We start from the raw sequence: 12,589 nt of genomic DNA, 5'->3' as shown, positions 1-12,589 counted from the left end.
TAGGATTTTCCAGGCAAGAGTACTGGAGTGGGGTGCCATTGCCTTCTCCGTAACTGCTTAGCAACCCAGGTGGACAACAAAGGGGTGGGGCTTGACCTGCAGAGCTTCCGCTAGCATGACCAGGTGACTCGCAGGCATGAAGACGTCTTCACTCTGTGGATTGCTCCACACAGACACTGACAGTCACGGTGATATCTAATTGGAGCTTAGTTATACCTTACCTGGGACACCCCTGATCACATGGCTCCCTATCTACATCTATTTGTGTCTCTCTTTTATCTCTCTGTTAGTCAATTAATTATCAAATTCACAAACAAAATCCTGGGAAGGAATTCTGGAAAGACTTTAGATACAATATAACTCGTCTTGCTCACTGCAGAAAGGCAAGTGATTTTTCAGAAGGGACTCATAGCCCTTTGCATCTTGCTCAGAAATTAGAGTCACAGACACATCAGGAATGCCTCTGGCCCCATTCAGGGGATTTTCCAAGGGCCTTCCAAAGGGACATGCACATTGATAACTAAACACAAGTCAAAATGAGCTGACTCCTGGGGTACAGGAGTTAGAGAGCTCATAACCAGTTGGGCTCATCCAGGAAGAGGTAGCTGGTGAGATGGACCATAGAGGATGAGTAGGATTTCAGAACAGGTAGAGGTGAGGGAATGAGTCATTTCAGGAGGTTGAAATGGGTGGCCTTCATTCTTCAAGGGGAAACAAGAAAAAGGTTTGCACTTGGGCTTGAGCTAGCATGATCCAGGCTAGACAAGGTGGTGACATCAAAGACCAAACTGAGAGAAGCCCACAGAGGTAATAAAATGGAGAGAGAATGATGTTTTCTCATCCAGAAGCTGGAGAACTTCACCCTGGAATGGACATTTAGGATCGGGAAGAGCAGTACCTGTGTCGGCTCTGGTGGCTGCCACAGGAAGTCAATCCCTGAGTGCTATTCAGGCACCTTGGCAGGAAATCGTACGATTTTCATCAACCCATACCTCGTACGTGAAGTTGATATGCCTAAGGGGCTCTGCTGTCTCTGAACTGAACACAGATCTCCTTAACTTCACATGTGACTCATGTTTACAGAGGCATCGCTGGACAGTCTATTTGGACTGTGATGCAGTGACTGTGTGTACCATGGAAAAAATGAGAAAGACACCCCAGCAGGACGCCAGGGCGCAGTTGAGGAAATCCTGTGATGTGTCATCCATGCAACGCTAGAAGGTCACCAGAGCACAGGGCAGGCTGAACAGCATCCTCCATTCTTGAAATGTCACCAGGGGGTGGGAGCACAGTTCTCTCCCAGGCCTAGATCAGGTTTCCAGCGTCTCAGGGATGAAATGGTCAGCCAAGTCAGGACAGGTTTCAGATGACTGTCTTCCCGTGAATGCAGTTCTCAGTCGAGGCCTGGGTCGTTGAAGTGCCCCGTCTTCTTTCTCTAGCTATTTTGTTAACCAGTTGTGTCAGGAAAACATAACTCTTGATCTTAAAAAAGTTACTGAAACAACTTTGTCCTTCACGTTTCTCCTCCAAAGCTCTTCTTTTCTGTTGCACGCCCCCAGCCACATGCATATCCAATAGGAAGGAGAGTTCTTGACCCATGGCTGTTTCTTTTGAGCAAGCTATATACTGTCATGCCCTGGTCATGGTTACAGCCTTGATTGTCAAGCAACCCAGGCTCTGTGCTTCATTAACAAAATTTAAAGGGAGTCAAATGTGTAAACCAAGTTTTTAAAAAGTATTGTGCACACATCACTATTTTTGTCCAGAGAGAACTGGTTTATTTTGAAATAGGTTATATGTCCCACAGCAGATAATTCAGAAGATACACAAATGTTTATAGAACAAAGTAAACACCCCTCCGCACCCTGCCCTACTTGTCCAATTCTCTTCAGGAGGTACTGACCTTCCTTGTTTCAGTTTTATATGTACTCTGCATACTTCAGTGTGTTTATTTTAAGGTCTATTGCTCCTAGCAAACGTGACCACCACCATGACTACCACCATTACCACCTCCTTCGGGATTGTTCCTGAGTCTTTCCCCTGCTGCTGCTGCTAAGTCGCTTCAGTCATGTCCGACTCTGTGAGAGCCCAGAGACGGCAGCCTACCAGGCTCCCCCATCCCCTGGGATTCTCCAGGCAAGAACACTGGAGTGGCTTGCCATTTCCTTCTCCAATGCATCAAAGTGAAAAGTGAAAGTGAAGTCACCCTGTCGCGTCTGACTCTTAGCGCCTCCATGGACTGCAGCCTACCAGGCTCCTCCATCCATGGGATTTTCCAGGCAAGAGTACTGGAGTGGGTTGCCATTGCCTTCTCCGGAGTCTTTCCCCTAGAATCTTCTGTTAAGGAAATCCTAAGTGTTTCCTTTATCATTGCTGTTTTTTTAAGCCATGACCTCTGTGTGGACTCTTCTGCAGTGCCTCGTGTTTTTCTCTCTCTCCTTCTGTTCTCGGGCATGTGAATCTTCAAGGTGTGGTTGGGAGACTTGACAAGCCCATTCTCCCTGGCTTTTGTTAGATGACACCACTCCTTTCAAGGAAGGCCATTGCTTGAAAACCATCAGCCACAGTTCAGAATGCCAGCTCTCATTCTCTGCATTTCTCTTCACTTCAGAGTCAGATCTCAAAGTCCCTAGACTAACATTTCCATTTTACAAGTAGCAAATCTATGTGGTGGCTCATGGGGCCATTACGGTCCTTTTGGTCTTCTGGCATATCTATAGCCCGTGCACCAGAAGAGTGTTTTTAAAAACCGGGTCTGTGTATCCCTGAGGGTTCACTTATATGTTCTTGAAGGTCTGAAAGCCCTCTGGGATAACTGGTAAATATTATCTTTCCATTTATACGAATGGAATGCTGATACTATTAAAAATGGATGCATGATCTGGGTCCTATGGCTGATTCCCTTACAATGGAGGGCTATTACCTGAATTCAGTTTCCATATTCAAAGGGCCAATTTAAAGGGACAGCATTTAACATTTGACGTGTTGGCAAGCACATCTGACTTCCATCTGGCTCAGGCTGAAAGGCTGAGAGCTTCCTGGGGGTGACAAGGGGAGAGCCGTCAGGTTCCAGCCCCTGGAACCTCTGTGACTTCATCTCCTGCGGCTTTCCCCTTGCCCCCACCAGCCTCCCTACTCTAGATATGTTCCCTTTAGGGCCTTTCTGTCGACTATTCCCTCTGCCCAGAAGGTTTTTCCCCCAGATATCTGCATGAATAATCCCCTCGTCTCCTTCAGGTCTTTGCTTAAGTGGATTAAATTTCTCAGTCTTGTTTCAAAGCACAACTCGCCACTCGCTTCCCCTCCATCCATCTCCCTATCACCCTTACCCCTGGTCTCTCCCCACACAGTAATACTCACTTACTTACAGCGTGTGTTGTTCACTCTCTGGCTTGCCCCGTTAGCCTGCATGCCACAAGAACAGAAATTGTTGTCTGTTTTGTTCACTAATGTCTCCCAAGCACTTAGAGCAGTGCCCAACACACAGTAGGTGTTGAATAAATATTTGATGAAGGAATGAATAAATCAACAACAGCTTCCTTATCTCTGCTCTGGTACTCATGCTCAAGTTGTTTATCAGCTTTTCAGACCAAACTCCTCTCTTGGCAGTGATGATTTGCACATGGAAAGGTTTTTTGCAACGGCTGAAATTTTACACTTAAAAATTTGTGTTTCTCCCAGCTCTGGTCACTTGAAAGCCCCAAAGCATATCCTAACACTAAAAGTGTACTAACTGTTCCCCTTTCCATTTCCCTGGTAGTTCAGTTGGTAAAGAATCTGCCTGCAATGCAGGAGACCCCCAGTTCCATCCCTGGGTCGGGAAGATCGGCTGGAGAAGGGATATAGGCTACCCACTCCAGTATTATTGGGGTTCCCTTGTGGTTCAGCTAATAAAGAATCTGCCTGCAATGCAGGAGACCTGGGTCAATCCCTGGGTTAGGGAGGTCCCTTGGAGAAGGGAAAGGCTACCCACTCCAGTGTTCTGGCCTGGAGACTTCCGTGGACTGTATAGTCCATGGGGTTGCAAAGAGTCAGACGCGACTAAGTGATTTTACCTCCTTTCACTTTCTTCCCCTTTTCATTATGCTTCTTTTTTAATTATTATTAATACAAGTTGTTCTAAATTTGTTACTTTTTTTTTTTAGGCTGAGTATTCTCAATAGCTTTCTTCCCTCACACATTTATTTCAACCCCTTTAACTTGCAACTTTAAAAATGATTTTGTGTGTGTGTGTGTGTGTGTGTGTGTGTTAGTCGCTCAGTTGTGTCTGACTCTTTGGGACCCCACGGACTGTAGCCAACTAGGCTCCTCTGTCTATAGAATTCTCCAGGCAAGAATACTGGAGTGGGTTGCCATTCTCCAGGGGATCTTCCCAACCCACCCAGGGATCAAACCCAGGTCTCCCACATTGCAGGCAAGTTTTTACTGTCTGAGCTACTAGGGAAGCCCCTTAAAAATGATTAGGTATGATTAATATTGTTTTAAAACAGAAAATGTGTATTTTTTGTATGATAATCAATTGCAGTTAAATATAGTTTTTTTGTTTCAAAAAATAAAAATAAACATTTGTGTTTCTCAAAGTGAGATCCACATGGTTCAAGAATTCCAAAACACAAGCTGAGGGGGTTCAGTTCAGTTCAGTCACTCAGTCGTGTCCGACTCTTTGCGACCCCATGAATCACAGCACGCCAGGCCTCCCCGTCCATCACCAACTCCGGGAGTTCACTCAGACTCATGTCCATAGAGTCAGTGATGTCATCCAGCCATCTCATCCTCTGTTGTCCCCTTCTCCTCCTGCCCCCAATCCCTCCCAGCATCAGAGTCTTTTCCAAGGAGTCAACTCTTCACATGAGGTGGCCAAAGTACTAGAGTTTCAGCTTTAGCATCATTCCTTCCAAAGAACACCCAGGGCTGATCTCCTTCAGAATGGACTGGTTGGATCTCCTTGCAGTCCAAGAGTCTTCTCCAGCACCACAGTTCAAAAGCATCCATTCTTCGGCACTCAGCGTTCTTCACAGTCCAACTCTCACATCCATACATGACCACAGGAAAAACCATAGCCTTGACTAGACAGACCTTTGTTGGCAAAGTAATGTCTCTGCTTTTGAATATGCTATCTAGGTTGGTCATAACTTTCCTTCCAAGGAGTAAGCGTCTTTTAATTTCATGGCTGCAGTCACCATCTGCAGTGATTTTGGAGCCCAAAAATATAAAGTCTGACACTGTTTCCACTGTTTCCCCATCTATTTCCCATGAAGTGATGGGACCGGATGCCATGATCTTCGTTTTCTGAATGTTGAGCTTTAAGCCAACTTTTTCACTCTCCACTTTCACTTTCATCAAGAGGCTTTTGAGTTCCTCTTCACTTTCTGCCATAAGGGTGGTGTCATCTGCATATCTGAGGTTATTGATATTTCTCCCGGCAATCTTGATTCCAGCTTGTGTTTCTTCCAGTCCAGCATTTCTCATGATGTACTCTGCATATAAGTTAAATAAGCAGGGTGACAATATACAGCCTTGACGTACTCCTTTTCCTATTTGGAACCAGTCTGTTGTTCCATGTCCAGTTCTAACTGTTGCTTCCTGACCTGCATACAAATTTCTCAAGAGGCAGGTCAGGTGGTCTGGTATTCCCATCTCTTTCAGAATTTCCCACAGTCTATTGTGATCCACACAGTCAAAGGCTTTGGCATAGTCAATAAAGCAGAAATAGATGTTTTTCTGGAACTCTCTTGCTTTTTCCATGATCCAGCGGATGTTGGCAATTTGATCTCTGGTTCCTCTGCCTTTTCTAAAACCAGCTTGAACATCGGGAAGTTCACGGTTCACATATTACTGAAGCCTGGCTTGGAGAATTTTAAGCATTACTTTACTAGCGTGTGAGATGAGTGCAATTGTGCGGTAGTTTGAGCATTCTTTGGCATTGCCTTTCTTTGGGATTGGAATGAAAACTGACCTTTTCCAGTCCTGTGGCCACTGCTGAGTTTTCCAAATTTGCTGGCATATTGAGTGCAGCACTTTCACAGCATCATCTTTCAGGATTTGGAATAGCTCAACTGGAACTCCATCACCTCCACTAGCTTTGTTCGTAGTGATCCTTTCTAAGGCCCACTTGACTTCACATTCCAGGACGTCTGGCTCTAGGTCAGTAATCACACCATTGTGATTATCTGGGTCGTGAAGATCTTTTTTGTACAGTTCTTCTATGTATTCTTGCCATCTCTTCTTAATATCTTCTGCTTCTGTTAGGTCCATACCATTTCTGTCCTTTATCGAGCCCATCTTTGCATGAAATGTTCCCTTGGTATCTCTAATTTTCTTGAAGAGATCTCTGATCTTTCCCATTCTGTTGTTTTCCTCTATTTCTTTGCATTGATCGCTGAAGAAGGCTTTCTTATCTTTTCTTGCTATTCTTTGGAACTCTGCATTCAAATGCTTATATCTGTCCTTTTCTCCTTTGCTTTTCACTTCCCTTCTTTTCACAGCTATTTGTAAGGCCTCCCCAGACAGCCATTTTGCTTTTTTGCATTTCTTTTCCATGGGGATGGTCTTGATCCCTGTCTCCTGTACAATGTCACGAACCTCATTCCATAGTTCATCAGGCACTCTATCTATCAGATCGAGGCCCTTAAATCTATTTCTCACTTCCACTGTATAACCATAAGGGATTTGAGTTAGGTTGTACCTGAATGGTCTAGTGGTTTTCCCTACTTTCTTCAATTTCAGTCTGAATTTGGCAATAAAGAGTTCATGATCTGAGCCACAGTCAGCTCCTGCTCTTGTTTTTGCTGACTGTATAGAGCTTCTCCATCTTTGGCTGCAAAGAATATAATCAATCTGATTTTGGTGTTGACCATCTGGTGATGTCCATGTATAGAGTCTTCTCTTGTGTTGTTGGAAGAGGGTGTTTGTTATGACCAGTGCATTTTCTTGGCAAAACTCTATTAGTCTTTGCCCTGCTTCATTCCATATTCCAAGGCCAAATTTGCCTGTTACTCCAGGTGTTTCTTGACTTCCTACTTTTGCATTTCAGTCCCCTATAATGAAAAGGACATCTTTTTTGGGTGTTAGTTCTAAAAGGTCTTGTAGGTCTTCATAGAACCGTTCAACTTCAGCTTCTTCAGCGTTACTGGTTTGGGCATAGACTTGGATTACTGTGATATTGAATGGTTTGCCTTGGAAATGAACAGAGATCATTCTGTCATTTTTGAGATTGCATCCAAGTACTGCATTTTGGACTCTTTTGTTGACTATGATGACTACTCCATTTCTACTGAGGGATTCCTGCCCGCAGTAGTAGATATAATGGTCATCTGAGTTAAATTCACCCATTCCAGTCCATTTCAGTTCGCTGATTCCTAGAATGTCGACATTCACTCTTGCCATCTCTTGTTTGACCACTTCCAATTTGCCTTGATTCATGGACCTGACATTCCAGGTTCCTATGCAATATTGCTCTTTACAGCATCGGACCTTGCCTCTATCACCAGTCACATCCACAGCTGGGTATTGTTTTTGCTTTGGCTCCATCCCTTCATTCTTTCTGGAGTTATTTCTCCATTGATCTCCAGTAGCATACTGGGCACCTACTGACCTGGGGAGTTCCTTCTTCAATATCCTATCATTTTGCCTTTTCATACTGTTCATGGGGTTCTCAAGGCAAGAGGAGCTGAGGGGGTGACGGCTCCCAAGTCAGACTAACACATCTCTACAGGCTCCTGACTTGACCATTGACCACTTCCTCTCCCTCCCTCCTGGGCTAAAGGCAGTCATCCTGTCGCCATCTGCCACCACTGGACAAGCACAGACAGGCCTCCCTGAAAGGAACTGCTCACTTTTCCACACAGTTGCATTTTCCCTCTCTTCGCCTCATTTTCTTTGGCTTGCCAGCTTTCAAGTTTGTTTCATTTTTCTTGATAATACATGAAACACACTTACCATAAAGCAAGATTTAGGGAACTCTAAACACATTAAAAGGAATTAGAGGCCCAAGACTTGAAATTTCCCCAATTTGTAAAAGATACCTTCTGTATCTTGTTTCTCTGCTTATAAGTCCAATACTCAGACACAGCCACAATTGATCTTTTGGTGCATTTGTCTGTATTAAGTCAAAATACAGAAGTTACCGCTGTTCAACCATTGTTGACCTACAAGATGGTGATTTTATATGGGATACCCTAGTCATTCATTCACACAGTTGGAGCCACACTATGCATATAACTTTACATCCTATCCTTTTCACATGTCATTACAACAGCACCACTTGCCCATGTATTTGTGAGCTTACATTAACAGCACAAATAATTGATGAGCGTTAGCATCACAGCTGGGAGTCCTCCCTTGTAAATCACTGAAAATGGTCCACGTGGTGCCCAGGCTTCCCGAATCTTGATATGAATGACAGTCCTCAGTGTCTCTTCCCAGAAACCCTTTCTGTAAATGCCCCCAGCCAATTGCCTGTGCGGAGTCCTTGGCATCAGATTTTCGGCCCAAATGGCAGCTTCTGGGAATGCTGCTAATAACTGTGTCCAGTTGTTCATCTGGTTCCTCTTAACTTGTATGAATTTGGTCCTTACCTTGCGTTTGTGGTACATCTTCCTCTCCAGTGAAATGACTCTCTTTGGCTTTTTGTGTTTACTGTTGTTTGTCTAGTGATTTCTGGGCCAGGTACAGTCTACCAGCATGATTTAAAGAGAGAGCTGTCTTTTTTTTTTTTTAGCTCATTGGCAGTAGGAAGGCTGTTTTTAGGGCCCTGGCTTTCTCTCTGCAAACATCGGCAGAGTATCAGGTCTGTACTTTTTCAACACAGAAGAGTCCTGAGGAGTCCATGGACCATGTGGTTTCTTTATGCTGTGATTCTGCCTTCAAAATGGTTGCCTAGGGACAGTAATTTATGTAGGTCCTTATTATGTGAGACTTGGTATAGCCCTATTCTTCACTGGGCCATATGTGCTCTAGATCTGGCTGGGTCCAACCACACAGACTAAGAAGACTATGTGTCCACCCCAAAGCCCTATTCGCATAAGGTTTTGGAGTTTATGATATAAGATCAACTGCTATCACTCACACTAACATCATGTCACTCCAGGTGCAACAGCTTAAAGGATGGACTTTCACATTTTGGGCCCAAGAATAAAACAGTAAAGGGAGACCAGAACATTTAAAGGTAATCTACAGCCCATAACACATCAAAGGGGTATAGAAAATACAGCAAGAAGACACAAATGAAAGATGCCATCTTATGGGCAATACCCGCCACGCAGAAAGGCAGGATTATAAAACCTTAAACCCTAGTTTTGAGGTCAGTCCAACTTGCATTCAAATTCTGACCCTGGGGACTTGATTGGTAGTCCAGTGGCTAAGACTCCACATTCCCAGTGCAGGGGGTCTGGGTTCAATCCCTGGTCAGGGAACTAGAGCCCGCATGCCACAACTAAGAGTTCACATGGCTCAAGGAAGATAGAAGACCCAACACGGCCAAAACCACCAGATCCCAACCCTGTCTCTTCCTGGTTCTGAAAGGCTCCTGCATTGTTTCCTTTTCTGTAAAACTGACCTAAAACACCCACTGTGCAGAGTGTCTGTACAGAGTTAAGACAGAACCCATGTAAACTGTTGGCCACATGTGAGCACGAAACAGGAGTTATTACTGTTGTGATTACTAGACACAAAACTTCAAGAATTTTTGATTTGTTATTTTTAATGTTTATCATTGCAAACACAACATTGCTACAGTAACAAACTTAAAAAGAACCAACCCCCCCATCAACCCAAATCGAACTACCTGCATTTTCCCATATTTTCATTATACAGGATATTTGTATATTTAGATTTTCTTCACTTAAGAAAGTGAAGAAAATTATTGTATTGTAAGTTTCTTCCTGTCATAACATGGTCTAGTTTAGTGTAAAATAGTTATTTCAACAAATATACCAAAATCTAATTAATCACTCCTCTATTTGTGAATATTTACTTGTTTGGGGAATATTCTTTCCTTTGTTTTTGCTATGGTTAATTTAAACGGACGATTTTAAAAACATTTATGTCTTTTTCCTTAGATGTACATGTATTTTTTAGCTCGAGTTTGAGAAAATTGTATAAGCTAACGGCTGCTGACTGTGGACAAAGAAAAGTAGCTTCAGACTGGTTTCTAGTGGAAGGCAAACTGGGAAAACCCCAAGAATTCTCATGTTTGTTAACCTCAGCTTCCTCATCTCCACACTTGACAAACTGGTATAAGGCTGACCAAAAATTGAGGTAGGCAGCCCAGAGACAGATCTTTAACGTGGACTAAACACACTCATGGGAAACAGATGGGGAAACAGTGGAAACGGTGTCAGACTTTATTTTTCTGGGCTCCAAAATCACTGCAGATGGTGACTGCAGCCATGAAATTAAAAGACGCTTACTCCTTGGAAGGAAAGTTATGACCAACCTAGATAGCATATTCAAAAGCAGAGACATTACTTTGCCAATAAAGGTCCGTCTAGTCAAGGCTATGGTTTTTCCAGTGGTCATGTATGGATGTGAGAGTTGGACTGTGAAGAAAGCTGAGCGCCCAAGAATTGATGCTTTTGAACTGTGGTGCTGGAGAACTCTTGAGAGTCCCTTGGACTGCAAGGAGATCCAAGCAGTCCATTCTGAAGGAGATCAGCCCTGGGTGTTCTTTGGAAGGAATGATGCTAAAGCTGAAACTCCAGTACTTTGGCCACCTCATGCGAAGAGTTGACTCATTGGAAAAGACTCTGATGCTGGGAGGGACTGGGGACAGGAGGAGAAGGGGACAGAGGATGAGATGGCTGGATGGCATCACCCACTCGAAGGACATGAGTTTGAGTGAACTCCGGGAATTGGTGATGGACAGGGAGGCCTGGTGTGCTGCGATTCATGGGGTCGCAAAGAGTCGGACATGACTGAGCAACTGAACTGAACTGAACTAAACTGACCGCGCTTATGTTCTTGATTTCATTCATTCCCTACACATGGTTCAAATCGGAGTGATGGGTATTCATATTATTTAAGGCACAGAGAGGGTAAGGTGCTTACCCCAGGTCACACAGCAGCTGGGAAAGGACAGAGAATATTTTTCTCAGTTTCCCAAATTCCCAGCTCTCCCACTGAGTTTTGGGGGAAAAAAAAAAACAAAAGAATGCCCTCAGACCCCACCCTAATTGGGGACGGAAACTGAGTGGGCTGAAGGTCTGGCTGAACTCAGCAGGAGGCCTCGCCCACCCCGCCAGGAGGCTCCTCCTCCCTGTCGCTTGGGCCCTGCCCGGCTCCGAGCATGCCCAGTGAGCTCCGGGCCTTCCCAATGGTGCCACAGCTCCAGGTTTTGCTGGAGACCGGGGCGCGGGGCGGGGCACAGGGAGGGGCGCGGGGCGGGTCCTGTTCTGGGACTCCCTACCTCTGCTGAAATTCCCCGGACGCGATGCTCCGGGGGCGCCCTCTGCAGGGGCGCTACAGGGGACTTGCGACTCGGGGTTAAGGACCGAAGTGAAGTACCCAGGTTCTGCCAGCTGCCGCGAAAGGCCCTAGGCCGACAGGGCCCCTGGACCTTGGGCATTGGTCGGGACAGGATGATTCCACCCTTCACTCCCTTCGTTCACATATTCATTCAACAAATCGTTTTTGAGCATCTCCTGTGTGCCACGTGCTGTTATAGGGGCTGGGACAATGTAGTGAAGACAGGCAGGACTACAGTCCCAGAGCTGAAATTCCAGAGGTGAACACACAATAGTGTTAGTCGTTCAGTCGTGTCCGACTCTTAGTGACCCCATGGACTGTAGCCCGCCAGGCTCCTCTGTCCATGGGATTCTCCGTGCGAGAATACTGGAGTGGGTTGCCATTTCCTTTTCCAGGGAAATACACAATAAGAAGTAAGCAGATCAGGGGGAAAGACAGTGACCGACCTCATCTGCTACTTTCCCCAGCTTGCTATTTCCTAAGCAGTCCTGCGTCTTAATGTTTGCACTGGCTGATCCCTCCGTCAGGAATGCTCTTCCCAATTTACCTGCGTGGCTGAAAGGTCTTACCACCTCATTGAAATTGCACTCCCTCCACCCCTTCTCTTTACTCTGTTTTTTTCCCCTCGTAAAACGTTATTACCTGGACTTCCCTGGTGGTTCAGACTGTAAAGCGTCTGCCGACAATGCGGGAGACCCGGGTTCAATCCTTGGGTCAGGAAGATCTCCTGGAGAAGGAAATGGCAATCCACTCCGGTATTCTTGCTTGGAATGGAAATCCCATGAACAGAGGAGCCTGGTAGGCTACAGTCCATGGGGTCGCAAAGAGTCGGACACGACTGAGCGACTTCACTTTCACTTGAGTTCGTTTATTTGCATGTTTATTGCCTGCCGAACTCCCGCAGGGAACAGGGTTTTTGTCTGTTCATCACACGTAAAGAATTAAAGTAAGTGATCAAAAATTATCTGTTGAATGACCTAATGGATAATGATAAATGTGAAGAAAATAGACTGACGATACGGAAAGTTCTATGATCAGGGGACTAATTTAATAAAGTGTTCAGGGAAGGCCTTTTGGAGAAGGAGGACGTAAGTACAATGAGAAGGTTCTAGTCAAGGGTAAAGGT

At 45.0% G+C, this 12,589-nt stretch overlaps 1 protein-coding gene across 3 annotated transcripts in view; it reads left to right on the top strand.

Moving 5' to 3' along the window:
• The window catches only part of PTPN3 (protein tyrosine phosphatase non-receptor type 3), a 168,142-nt gene that overhangs the window by 33,863 nt on the left and 121,690 nt on the right, over nt 1–12,589 (top strand). The window lies entirely within an intron of this gene.

Source organism: Bos grunniens, chromosome 8 (genome assembly GCF_055505025.1).
Source record: "Bos grunniens cultivar Pamir isolate PY7600 chromosome 8, Bosgru_T2T1.0, whole genome shotgun sequence".
In the NCBI taxonomy this organism is placed as follows: domain Eukaryota; kingdom Metazoa; phylum Chordata; class Mammalia; order Artiodactyla; family Bovidae; genus Bos; species Bos grunniens.
This window is presented reverse-complemented; position numbering and strand designations above follow the sequence as displayed.